Source organism: Ruditapes philippinarum, unplaced genomic scaffold (assembly GCF_026571515.1).
Source record: "Ruditapes philippinarum isolate M1 unplaced genomic scaffold, ASM2657151v2 ctg3405_1_1_1_1, whole genome shotgun sequence".
NCBI classification, from domain to species: Eukaryota; Metazoa; Mollusca; class Bivalvia; order Venerida; family Veneridae; genus Ruditapes; species Ruditapes philippinarum.
In genome coordinates this window covers 95,055-109,962 of record NW_026865921.1, presented here as the reverse complement: position 1 = coordinate 109,962, position 14,908 = coordinate 95,055, and the positions used below count along the sequence as shown (strand labels likewise).

General features: G+C 29.7%; 1 protein-coding gene across 3 annotated transcripts in view; it reads left to right on the top strand.

Annotated features, from left to right (window-relative positions):
* The window catches only part of LOC132730736 (uncharacterized), a 40,104-nt gene that overhangs the window by 945 nt on the left and 24,251 nt on the right, over positions 1-14,908 (top strand). The window lies entirely within an intron of this gene.

The window sequence follows — 14,908 nt, the reverse complement described above, 5'->3', positions numbered from 1 at the left end:
TGACCAAATTTATGATTGAAATGTGTTAGTTCTCAAAAATAAAATTAGTTTGAATGCAACAAATATCGCTTTGTTAAAGGAAAAAAAACGACGTATTTTATATAAAGAAATGAAAAAAGGTGTAAGTATGTGTAACAGAACAAATTTTAGAAGAAAAAAAATCATCCGAAACGTGTTTAGTATGACGGCATTTTAAATATCTCAATGTTTTATTTTTTGTAACTTTGAAAGCAGTAAAGATTAAAACGGTCAAAAGCGTATTCTACAAAGCATTGAAATCACTTAACATTTCAAACAAAAACTCTTTAATGAAAGTATAATACATATGCAAATAAAAGTGCAGACAATTATACATGTTTTATGTAAGAAATGATATGTTTTACAGGAATATTTGTACATGTATGAGAATTTATTTTGTTTTTCAAACGTTTGATATTTAGATGATAAAAATGATGATCAAAAATAAGCATCACCGTACAAATAGAATCCGCCATAATGTCATAAAAATGCAAACCGTTAGCATGTTTTAAATTCTATTTCCATGGTCACAATAGTTTTTTTCTAAATATAAATTCAAGCAATGATATCATGAAATAATGGAATTCAGTTATAGAATTTTATTATTGCGCGTGCGGGTCAATTTATTTCAAAATGTTCGTGTCACTTTTAACTTTTATTTCCGTCTAAGGGTTACATCAAGTATACAACATACGCATCATTATATTTATAAATATTGCAGTAAATTATGGCAATAAGTTCTATTTATCATCTCATTATTTGAGGAGTTTAAGAATTTTTAATTTTAACCATTTCATATCTAAATGTTAAGTTCAGCTTGAACCGAAGCTAAGAGGGCGTGGACGGTATATTACAATTACCATACCAAGCTGAGTCGATCAAACCATGCCTACGATATTTTAACCTTGCCGTTATGAGAGTTAAATAAGTTTTGCATTTTTATCGATAAATCGTTAAGTCAAAGCAGTAAACAGCCTCATGCTTTTGCTCTTTTTTACTATGAAACAACTATTTTCCAAATTCCTCTTTGATACTAAACGCAAGATGCAAAAAAACTCATTTATTTGTCTTACCGATTCTATAGTGATGATAAGTTTGATAAGTTTATTTCAATATTTCTTTGGACCAAATGGTCCATGAGGATAAACAGACACATGATACATGACAACAGCTCCTAGTTCATATCTCTTTTACAATTTGTTATATACCTATGCATGGGATACCTTTTAATTGAATTTTATGTGTTTTCTGTATTAAAATGGAAAACCTCAAAGTGAATTATCTGTTTATTATATCAAATTATGGACAGTTTCTCGCTGTCAATTGTTTGCCATTTTATTCTTTACATGAAGGTTCGGAGCGATTTCCATTTCTTTTATCATTTTTCTTTTAAAGAAGAGACAAACAACTATCACCTCTTTTATTTCCGAGTTAATCTGCTTGGTACAAATCGTCTTATTTAACAACTGACTGACTCTGACAAATGCCTCCGTCAATTGAAATTCATTTTCAGTTTTCTTTTGCAAGGAGAAAAAGAACATTCGTTCGAAGCGATTGAAAAGGAGTTCGTTATTTCACAGATTCATTCAATAAAACATTCAAAAGAAATAATCAAGGACTGCATGATTTTGTTTTGCTTTTTGTGAGGCATTTTTTATTGGATGTGTGAGCTTGTCAAATTTACACGCTCAAATAAGGATTGTGAGCCAATTCTCAATTTGTTTTTAACTCTAATGGAAGAGCTTGGAAATTTAAACTTGAATTTCTATTGTCATTAACGCAATGTGTTAAGCATGTTTTTGCCTGTATAAATTATGATGACAAATAAAAAACGATCAAGTATTATTTCCTTTTCAAATTTTCAGCTAATTATTGTGAAGTTGGCATGTTTATGACTTTGTTAAACATGGACTGTGTTGTTCTTGCAAGTAAGATTAATACAAAATTGTAATTACTTTCAAAGACTAAGAATGCAAAATTCTTTATGTTACTGTTTCTATGACAATACTGGAGACAATAATGGCATGAGAAGGAATTCTTATTGCTGTTTCACTTCTTACGATGCGGAACAAAAGAAGAAAAGCAAACTTGTCATTATATGAAAGATATACTTTGTATGTAGATACAAGCGGGTATAATGTTGTGTGGCGACCTTAAAACGTCGCCCTGTACGCTTTTCAAGTGTTGTTATTGTTTCTATTTCCACGGGATGAAATCATTAAATTTAAATATTTTTAGCGCGGATGTTTTGAAACAATTTTAGCCGTTTCTTTAGGTCGTTAGAGATGTTGAATCACCTTAAAAACAGACCCAATGGTATATGAATAAAAACAACATTAATTGAAAGTCTGTTTTCTCTCATTATTGTTGTGAACTATACTCACGAGCGTCATCAGATTCTCATAATATTTTATATTACAACGATATTGACATAGTAATAAGAAAAACTTAAAAGAATTAAAAGAATGAAAAAAGCTTATGCAGTTTTCAATATACTTTGTAAAAAAAAACAATATATACCAACCATGGCTCAACTATTGTGCGCTTGCAAAACACGAAAGTCAACTATGTCTGGGCAACTAAATTAACAAATTTGTTTGAATTCTATCTATTTCAAAATCAATACATATTATAAACTACAATGCAATTCAATGCAAGATTTTATATCTAGAAACTAGAAGTCATCTTTCTTAACTAATATTTAAGTACTTTGACATAATTTGTTTAAAACTTCTAGGCAGCGGTAAGAAAGTTGTCCTTGGTACTTCTCTAACAAACAAAATATTTAAGAATTATTAACTACTAAGAATTATTGGTACTCAAATGCAATTGTGAAATACTTGTAAATATAAAATCAAAATGAATTTATATGCCTCCGCACCATTTGTAATAAACAATATAATCTAGTTTTTGCAGAAATACTGAAAATGACTATTGATTTAAATCAGTATGTGATATTTTATGTAAAAACCCGTTAATGTTTTATTTGCGTTTCCATTATTGTATATGAATATATATCCACATCAATGTGCCGATAGTTGGTTATGTTGCAAGCTACAGATCGTTACCATTGATATAGTTGATTTGTTAAGGAATAAAAAGCCTAATTAGTCAGTCAACAACGATTTTTAACTAACAAAAATCGCTTGAGGTTTCCTATAATTACATTTATAGGTCACGTGAGGGGGTGTTTTCCATTATGACGTCATTATTTGACACATTATCAATATGGCGGCTCACATACATTCTCATTTTGGTTACATTATATACATTTGGATGTTGCTTGCGAGTTAAAGGGCATACTATAAATCGTCCATTTAACGTGCATAAATGTTAATTAGATAAATTACCAAACCTCTATTTGTGTCCAAATAAATTTCCAGTTCTCGTTCATCTTAATAAAACTTTATTGGTAGATATATTGATTGATGTACAAGGAAAAACGAAACATAAAGTTTATTACGGCATATGGACACTCTTCTTGCGTTTGATCATAAACAATATGATATGAAAAATGGCATATACAAAATCATACAAAAATTAAAATTTAAACTTCCACGCATTCATAAATTCATTAGCATTCAGTTGTTACTTATTCTTAAAAGAAAGCACATTTGACAAGGCAATTTGTTGAAATACATAACGCACATATCACATCTACAAAATAGGTAAAAAAAGGTAATTTTAACCAGAATGTCATCACGATGTTCCATAGCATGTATGGAATATTTGACAAGATTGAACAATTTTTTGTTATTATTGAATGAGAACATAAAATGAAAAAAAAAACTTAATCTTGGCCAAGAAATTGACTAAGAAAAGATTATCAATACCGTTAAAAATTTCCAGTTTTGTGAACCTTCCGTTCAATGATGGTTTGCAAGAAAGATGTGAAAGCTCATTATTGAGTGGTGAAATAATACAGGCTGATGTTATTCAATTAAAACGAAAAAATAACCATAGCATTTTAATATACATAAAAAGAGCTAAAATAACATAAGATTTAAACAATAATTTCTCAATGTTATATCGCACATACATAAGAGCACACTATTTCATTTATTTCATATTGTAACGCTGAGATTTTTCCCCCTACTGTTTCCAACATTGTAAATACATTTCCTTCTAGGCATTAAAGCTGCCTTTTTGCTACATTAATGCCTAATTAAACAACCATTCCTAGCGATTGAGGATGATTTACAATCTTTTTTATCGCAGTTATTTGCGCGTATTGTTTAAATATGCCGTTGAATCAACTCTAATTCCAGCTAAGCGGTGATAACAGTAACTGGTTTTATGTTATATCACTATAATTTGTAGCCGATTCAAACAAGATCGTTTTGTACACAACATATAAATTAAGGCGACACTCCTTTAGGCGGATATAACAAATTAAAAAATTAAAATAAAAAACTTAAGACACAAATATCTTGTATTTGAAAAGAATTCCAATGGAGACCAAAATCCTAAGAAAACCCCATTAAATCCGAATTTCTAACATAGATCAATGTTGACACTTAAAGCAGACATATATCAAAAGATACAAGGATTCAAACGAAAATGTTATTTGTGTGCTATTCCTAACCCGAATTGAGTTTTAACAAAACTATCTTTTTTTTCTTTTTGGGGTCATTTTTTATTCAAAATTAAAATAATCAGTCTGGAAAAAACTGTGTGAGTGAATTATCTGAAATTTTGCAAATAAGTTATTAGTTCATCAAGTCCCCTTATAGGGAAATGCATAAATACCATGCACTATGCAAAAATATTACAGACTGTTATATGTACATATATATCATGTATCACAATAAAAACTACGTTGTTACTTGAATGGAAAGAGATATGGTTGTATATTTTGACAAATTTAAGGCGATGCTTGTAGATAGTAAGTGCTTTTTTCTTACTTAAATTTACAACGTTTCATAAATTACAAATTTCAATTTAAAAAAAAAAAAAAAAAAAAAAAAGATCACAGTCATTGGAGTCATTCTACCTTAGTTTGTTTTCCGGTATTTTCCAGTGTTTTCTAACAAAAACATAGCTAAAGGGGTAGAGAATTAATCACTCGATAGTTCTTCGTTACATACTGATTTCCACGCAACGTTTGCTTATCATTCCAGTTATAGCTAGTCAAAAAGCAGCTGACCCAATAGTGACTGAACTATAGTCAGATATTTCTCTTCATTACAATCAATAAATAAAGTATGATTAAGCATTTTTTTTCTCAATATATCATTGCAAAGGAGATCAAATTTTAGAAACATGGTTTGAAGGGTAATATCGTTTTAGCCGGTGGAAGGGGGAGGGTCGAGAGTTGTTGCACTTTAATAAAATCAAACAGAGCCTGCAATTTACGTATTAAATTGTGTTGTTTTCCGTAGTTTCCGAGTGATCATCCCATTGTGTTGATCTTGTTCATTACATTTTGTGACAATGGCTCTCTTGTCAGTCTAAATTATTTTTGTTTTATACGTATATTGCTCTATGTCAAGTGTTTGTCTATTTGCATATGTCATATGAAGTTGATAAAGCGGTATACGAGTCTGAATAAAATATTGGTCGTACTTTACCATGAAATCTTTGGACATCACATACTCTAATTGTAAAAAACAATATTCTTTGAAGTTAAACAAAGTTTGGAACCACACAAAAAGATCTACATTGTAAAGAGGTCATTGTCCGAAAAAGACCCTTGTCCGGTCGAATTTACTGAAAGTTTGCCTATGACGATGTATATATGATAGTAAATTGATCTCGATGAGGTGGAATGAAACATGTTTCGTGTAAGAAGTCATTCCAAATTGCATTATTTAATCGTAAAACCGGCTCATTGAATGGGCATTTATTGCTCTCCTCTATTTCTTTTGCACTATTCTTGGTCTTACAGTGATATTTTTGTAGCAGTATCACTACAATGAAGTGACAGACAATTTATTAATTCATTTTATGGCAAGTTTACCGCATTTTTGCAATGTTTACAAAGACCTTAAACAATAACTTAAATGTCATTTAAGTTCAAATGTGTTTTGTCAATACTAAGATATTAATAAAGAATTATGATATATTTTTGAAATATATCTTCCTAAAATAGACATTTAATTATGCATAAAAAACAGAACGGACAAAGTTACAGGAAATGATAAAGCAGTTTTGTAAAATTGAAATATTACAATGTTTTAAAAAAGTAGGCCTAGTTCATAAAGTTTTGTTAAGGGTATACTTTCAAAACATTAATAGAAATTGTGATTTAAATAATTTAACGGAAAAATATCACTTTCAAACTATGGTTTGAAATATGGTTTGAAAAATGGCATTAAAGTTTGAATAAAATGGAATTTCAAAAATGGGTTGATAAAACATAAACTCTGCTTTTCACAATAGGTGCCAGATTTTTTTTAATCGTGCCATTTATTTTTTCCTCCTATGTGAGCTTAGTGGAGTAGTCGACTTTTCGTTTTCGTAACTTTTATAAAAATGTAACCTATTCAGCACACCATAATTGTTGTTGTAATTCTAAATTTTGTAAAAACTTGTTTCAATGATACGTTTCTGTCAGAAAAAAATCAGAGTTATTAAAATTCATATGTTTTTGTTTAAAAAAAACAAAAACAAACAAGAAAAACCAACTTCGTTCAAGTTAAGGCAGGCAGACGACATTTGGAAGCTTAGCGCGCGAAATGGATTCAGTTATAAATGATTTCGTTCATTTAGCGGAGTCGTATTACAACAGAAAATTAGAAAATAACCAAACAGAGATGAATTAACTTCCCCTCGGATAAATGAAGCTTTACTTGACGAAAAAAAAAAAACATCAATACTTTGCTAACTGTTTGCTCGCTTTATGCCTATTTCCGCTAAATATTTGTCATTGGGAATCTGCGACAAACATGTCTTCTTTTTTTTTTTTGATAAATGTACAAATCGATTTGTAAAAAAATCTGAACAATTAAAGTTAAAGTGTTTCTCTTCAAGTGGGGTTTGCCGTTATAATACAAAAATGTTTTTAATAATTGATGTATAAAAGCAAAAAGTGAATGAAAGAGTTATATAACTGATCAGTATACGCCATTGTCTATAGTATTTGATTGTAAAAGACATTCATATTTTGTTTTTATCGTAGTCTAGGGACATTATATAGTTTGTTTCGAAAAAATAAATAAATAAATAAGATTAACAACCCTCGCATTTCAGCAAAATCAACACAAAAAGAAGGAGTAAAATCCTTGACAATCTTTTAAAAAAAAATCTTGATACCTTATTGTAAAATTACTATTGATACAAGTTGGCTCTTTCTTTTGCAAATGCTGAAAAAAATTCGAAAAGTTTCTATGACAGAATCTGTTTTTATATGTACAGTCTGACCAGGCTCGATACCGTTCGTTGCTCTGTTTTTTTATTTTGAAATGGTATTGAAACCCTTGAGTTTTTATATTTCAAACGAACAGGTCCAATTTAAAGCTATGCTCATCTGTAACACACGTTATACGGGTTAGGGGTTAACCTTTAATTGAATTTATTTTTTTTCTTCCCAATACAATAATAAAAACGTTAGTTTAAGGAGTTCGTTTTTTTTTCTCAAAACGAGGCACTTCCGGTTAACGAGTCAACAAATACTGCACCATTTCATTAAGCCAGTCACCAAGCACTGCAGAACTGTTTAATTACTGATAAAACTGTCAAATTAAACACTGTAAATTCGGAGATAATTTCTGTAATTGAGAACTACTACAGGGATTTGAGAACAAAAACGTTTATTTTTATGCATGTGAAGTGCAGAATATTTATTGAAGCCAGAAGTAAAAGTACAAAATTTGATCAATGTAATATTTAATCAGGACGGAGCAGAAATTTTTTTATTTAACTTCATTAAATAAACGAAGTCACATGACTTCGATGTAAACAGGCGATTTATGAATCTCTATGATAATTTTGAAAAATGTTATTCAACGCAGATTTCATATACATTTTTGTTATATTTAAGAGATTCACAAACATTTCATGATATTAATGCTATAATACTGGACAATGAATTTCTTTTCAGTGTTTCATTGGGTGAAAGACGTTGGGTGAAAGACGTCTTTCTTCCCATGAACAAGCTGTATAGCATTTTACAAATCCCATTTTATTCACATTTAAACAATCACGTGTAATCATTTTCAGCTGTACTAAACATTTATTTGTATTCGACAGTTCATTTGAAATGTTCCATTACTAATATCTAGACCAATTAACAAAACAAAACTAATTCTATCAAAGAAACTGCACTTACGATAAGATCATGATTGATTTGATTTGAAGGTGACAGGTCTGAATATTTCAAAACTCCAAAGACGCAATGTTTTTTCAGCAAATCGCTATTTTGCGTGACACTTAAAATATTTCGTTGCTAAGATAGTGTTGTCATAACTTACCTTGAAGACACACAGAGAGAAAACGACAACAACATGTCTATGATAAAATCTTGCATTTCAAAATCTGAAATTCATTATTGTCATTAATTAATGGGTGGAAATGATTTTGCACAAAAAAACCTATTTAAATAAAGAAAGAATGAATGAGGTATGGACAAATTAAAAACACGCCAAACTATACCCTCGGAAGTATGCAATCCCCCTCGGAAGTATATTGATACAAAAGTAAATGCAAAAATAGATTGTTCAATACAACAGGAGCGTTCTGTACTAGGGTAACTTAGAATATGTTTTGGTACCATAGAAAAAGATACATTGAAATATCGATGTTGTCTTGTTTTGTTTTTTTTTCGCTAATTCATTTGAATATAATGTTAAGAATAAACTAGAACAGCGTTGTGAAAACTATCCCTTTAAAACTGTACCAGAGTTTGTTTTTATAGTTCAAAGAGTTTTAACTTTAAAGATATACTGCGCGTCAATTATTACTCATTTACATTTCCTTTTATGCAATGATGACTGTTTTTATATGCACAAATCACTAAGTAGATAGCCATTGATTTGGAAAACAAAACAATCTATATGCAATAAACTGGTTTAGTTTCGATACCTTTCGCAAATGTATATTATTCTTATGGCAATTTGCGAGTTCTTGTAACACCCTAAAGTCCCTCAATCGTTGCTTGTTACCATTTAGAATAGCTCTTAAATACTTGCAATATTTCATTTGTCTAAAGTAAGAAGAAAGCATCTTATGATGTTGTTTGTTTTCTCCCCCGCTCCCAATCTCCATTTTAAAAATGATCATTTTAGATAGATTAATCTTAAAAAAATATGCAAACGATGTAAATATTAAAAATGATCATTATTATATAGATATATTAATCTTTAAAAAAATATATGCAAACGATGTAAAAATTAAAAATGATCATAATACTAGATATATTAATATTTAAACAAAAATATACAAACGATGTTAATGTACAGAATATGTTCCTAAATACGGTATTATAAATAAAGATGTGTATTGTTTAAAAAAAATGTTGTTTTCGTTTTGTACATAAACCTGTACATCATTTTAATCACATAGAGAAAAATCCTTAACTAGCAAATATTGTTAAATTCTGAAACAAATTAATATCAACCAATATATTATATGTGAAAATCGTGGGCCCTGTTTGATTTGATTTAATTATGACAGACAATGAATTCCATGTAATCTCATACGCCCGGCACAAAGGAGTATGTTCAAATATAGTGAAAATCGGCCCAAATTTCAATTTTGATAAAACTTGAGCATATGACACAAAATATGTCCCAAGTAGATTTTTGTTGATTTTTGTATAATTTTTTCCCATTTCTTGAAAATTGGAAGTTTTATAAAATACAAAATATCTAGGCATATTTCATGCATAAGACAATCTAGTCCTTTAAGTTGTTTTCAATTTCCATACGTTTATGTTATTTGACTCAATTATTTAAAGGGAGACACAGGCAAAATTTTCCTTTCTTCGTTTTGATTTTTTCGTTCATTATTCTGTAAATGTCCCCAAAATAAATACTCTAGGCAGTCATAGAACAAAACTTTACTCCTTATAAAGAATAAAATGCTGGTTTCAAAACTTGACCCACGTGGGTCAGGTTAGAGCGTTAAGATTTCACAATAGTGGCCACAGTGAACTCTGGAAACGTTAAAGAACATATCAAATGAATGACTCAGACTTGTTTCAATCAAACAATATTCACAATATCTGTGATTGTACCTTCCAGAGTTTGTTCAATTCACATGGCTTGTTTTAAAACTACTCGGTCATTCTGTCGGCGTCTAAATTTCGTTCAATATATCTAGATATTTTACGCTTCAAACCCAAAATATATAGAATTTATGCAGAAATTCAAGCGCGACTTGAGTTAAATTAATTTTTATTATTTAAATTGAAATTAATTTTAATGTTTATGTCATTTATTTGCCTGAGAATCCCTTTAAAAGAACTGAAACTGTATCAAAACGGAGATTAATCCTCAAAAATGAATAATTTTGTCTTTCTGAAGAAAAGACAAACATTTGTTACACGATGTTGTAATAATGGATTTAGAAGATGTAAGATCTTATCACCTGAAGAAAATAGTGTTGAATATGAAATGATTTGTAAAAAGGGTATCAAAATGTAAATAAAGTGGTATTTTTACATCTATACAAAATACTTAATAATTACAAATTTACATCATTCCAAAACGCAAAATATTATTTGGATTTATGGCAAATACGTTTAAGTTTTAAACACTGTAACAGAACATCAAAAATAAAAGCTTTTGAAAAGAAATGCTTTTTTATGCTCTATACTTTACAGTTCTGTCAGTCTGATGTAATAAAAAAATAGTTGAAGCAAAAACATAAACCATAAATATTGATCTTTTTATCATTATGGTATACCTTCATAAACGAAAGCTTTTACGTTCATTTGGAGTTGAGTTAACACATGTTCTTGTTGACATTTAACAGTTGTCTCTCGTAAGGATTTTAGAATATAGCGTCTTTCTTTAAAAGTTAAATTGATTAAACAACCAAAGTTACAGAGAACAACTGTCATGCGAATCTTAAAAATAAATATAAATTACAGTCGGAAAATTTAAACAGTGGGAGGGTGATTTTTGTACTTTTGTGTATAGTTGGTATATTCTTAAAGCGTTCACTGTTTTCTCCTACCGATTGACAGGGGAGCAAAAGAATGTTGACAGCCATGAAACGAAATTATTCATGAATTAAGATGAAACATTATGCGATGACAGTTCGCAACATGAAAGCTCCAACAGTAAAATATATGTAAATAAATAAGTAAATTAGAAGAAACAACGGTAACTTATGACCTTAAACAATAATATCATCCTTTTTTTCCTGCCACTAATTATGAAACTGCAAATTAATAAATTTGATCATTTGAGTATCAAAGGCGGCTGATTTAAATGACATCATAGTATAATAATCGATTTTAACTTGTTTTCCATCTAATCTATATGCTTTTGTTCGTACCAGTTGAAGTCAGTAGTATTAAATGCATCGGCAATGAAAGATTACTGGTACATGGCTGTTTCAACAAATGGTATCATATTACTGATTTATTTCAAACAACTACTTTCTGTAACACAAACATTTAAACAATACAAACCCTGTTCTTCGTCGTATTACAAATCAGTATAATTGTAAATATTAGAACATGTTCCCTTACTATATTGTTAATGGCATTGCTATTAAAAATGATGACAAATCAGTATCTGTAGCAAAAAGGCCAGTATCAAATTTGGCGCTAGATAAGCTGAAACTAACAATCTATATAGAAACAAAAAAGAAAGTCTGAGGTAATCTTGTAAAACTGTATCTAAACCGACACTCTCCATGATCTTAATATAGAAACTTGTAGAATAAAGGCAAATAAGCATAACGGCTGGCAATCACATGTAACTAACAATCACTTTGAAAACAAAACATCTGAGATAATCATATAACAGTACAAGCTCTTGTATAAATGTAGATCAAAGATGTCCTATAATGATGAGTGTTTCCTTTATTTCGCTGATGACAAACAAACATAAAAATAACGAAAAGGAATAATCCCTCGGCAGCAATAAAAACTGCATTGTTATTTGTAAGTTGCAGCCTCGTTGGTTTTATTTGTAGTGAAAAAAATCAACAATACAACATGCCATATTACCTGGATCAAAAAATGTATGGATCAATTTCAAGATAAAGTGTTTGACCACTTCTTTGAAACATTTTTTCAAGATTCACTGTACTCCAGTAAACTTCATAATTCATAAGTGGATTAAAATATTATCGAAATATTCATATTATGCGTTTTTCCAAATTCTCTACTTATTGTAGGTTTTAATTATTGTGAAAAAATTCATCCTTTTGTTTTCTTTGGCATACACACAGAAAAATGGAAAATACCCCTTGGGTACCTTATGCGATAACATTGATTTATGGCACTAGCGTTACATGGTCAGGCTTCTTTCATTATAAGTTGATAATCTAAATAAGAGGAAGATAAAAATGCGGAAATAGTACACTCGACAGTTAAAGAATTTAAAAAGCAAAACAAATCGCGAACTCATAGATGAAACGGTAAAGATTATAAGTGCAGACGATACAAAGATTTCCTTACACTCAGTTAACTTTTAAAAACATCGCTGCATCAGTTAGAAAACTTCCATTCTTTCTTAGTAATGGATAAATGGTCTGCGTTTAAATCTAATTCTAGATCAGAGCTTTAAGAGAATTACGTTACGGAGACATGTGTTTTTCTCTTTTAAGACACTGAATGAGTCTTCCAGGGACAAACTTATAACAATTAACAATCTACATCATGGCGAAAAAATACATTGCTAATCATGTTAAATTCTAATGGATTGTGAAAGGCAAAATGTCGTAATGCTTTTCAATGTGTAAAATAATTTACAACCATTTCATGGCCAAGACTTTTTGAGAAGACTATACGCTGACAAGCTATTAATGATTGTCGATTGAAATGAAGTGCTAGGTGGTAAGTAATAGTTAGAAAGTTACAAGACAAAACAGAAATGTCATGTCATGACTCGTTTCATCACATGGTTTCTCGTGACACGTCTATTTTCATTGCATTTACATGAATTATGTCATTAACAAAATCAGACACCGTTAAATTGATGTTTATTTTCTTTATTCACAGTGTGAGAAAATTATGTGTAGATATATTTGCGACATAAATGAAACAAGAAATGTTTTCTAAAAGGAGAGAGTCGCTCTTTTTATAAAATTGATAAGCTTTTAATACCGAACTACTAAACAATTAAAAAATATTCTAACTTTTAACATGTTTCTCTTAAATAATATCAATATTGTTTCTTCTTCGGGAGCACTGATTCCAATATGCAAATAGAGTGATAGTTGAAACGGTGCTACGGGGTGTCATTTCGACCGAGTCGGATATTTTGCTTCATATTTAGTTTTTTTAATAGACTCTGCATATCAATGGTTTTATCATTGCATAAATAGATAAATTTACATAATGTCGCTTTCATGACCTCTGTTTAATGGCTAGTTAGTAAAACGTCAACTTTTTCAGACTTTCACTAAACTGCATGCAGAAGAATATTTTAACAAAAATGGAATAAATTTTAAGGAACGTCCAAGACGGCAATATTGAAAACATTGTAAAGCCGGTTTGATTGATCCTATTAAGGACAGTAGTGAAGGTACTGTCCACCCCCTGGCACCGACTGAAGCAGAATTTAATGTTTCAGTTTAAAATTGATGAAACTTGGAATTTAGTAGCATCAGTAGATATATTCATACATATTCCACTGGATAAAAATTAAAGAATCACTGAATTGCTTTATTGTTAGAGTGTTTCTTGCAATATATTCCAAACCCTCTTGCATTTTATATGCTAATAGAATATTTACTAAATGTTCAGAATTAATTAATTGGTCTACATTACGATGACCAACAATATATTGTTTTGAAATGCAATTTAGTAAAAAGCCTTGTCGTTAAACATTCTATAGTATGAAACTTAAAACAGTGTTAGTCAGTTATAATAAAAAATAGTATCCTATTGTCTAATAGTTTGTTGTAATCATTTAAAATGATTTATGTTTGTAATGATTTTTGACAGTTTCATTATAGCACGAATGAATAATTGATGAGTTAATTTAAATAATTAGATAACCAAACAATGTCATATATAGAATGATCAACTAACGCACTTCAAACAGTAAAATATGTTTCCAATTAGATAATTATTATAACATGTTACTGCTTTTGATATGATGATAAAAAAAGAGACACATAGGCATTGTAATTTTATTTCATTTAAAGCGGCCTTTAGCTTTTGTTGTCTGTCTGAAAAATAACTCTATGTTATTTCAAACTAAGCATTTCAGTAATTTTATCTGTAAAAAGTGCGTCAAATCACTGTTAGGTCAAATCTTTAAAACAGCGTCCCGAGAGCTATTTATAACGCGTCGGTGACGTTCGTTTCTAAAAATAGAAGATCGGCAAACAAACCGTCCGCTTTACAAATTTAAATATATATATTGCGGATACAAAAAAAAAAAAAAGAAAAAAAAAAAAAAACAAAGAATGTGTAAATTCTATGTGCCTTAAAAGTAATTGTTATCTAGTCCACCGTGATGCCCGTACATTCATCTTACTAATTAACGCTTCTACCCGCCAGGGCAATTAATGTTGTTCAGACATTTATTTACTTATTGAGAGCTGTTTGTAATTACTAATAATCACAATACAGATTGATGACAAAACATAATATATCTTTTGTATACATTACAAAGCTGTAGGTTTCAAATATATACTGACCATGGTTTTAAGCACGGAAATCTCGTGGGTGTTAATACATTAGACCAGCGGTGTTAAATGCGCGTAGCAATATACGAAATAAGATCCGAACTATATTCAGTAACTGGACTGCAAGTATAAATAT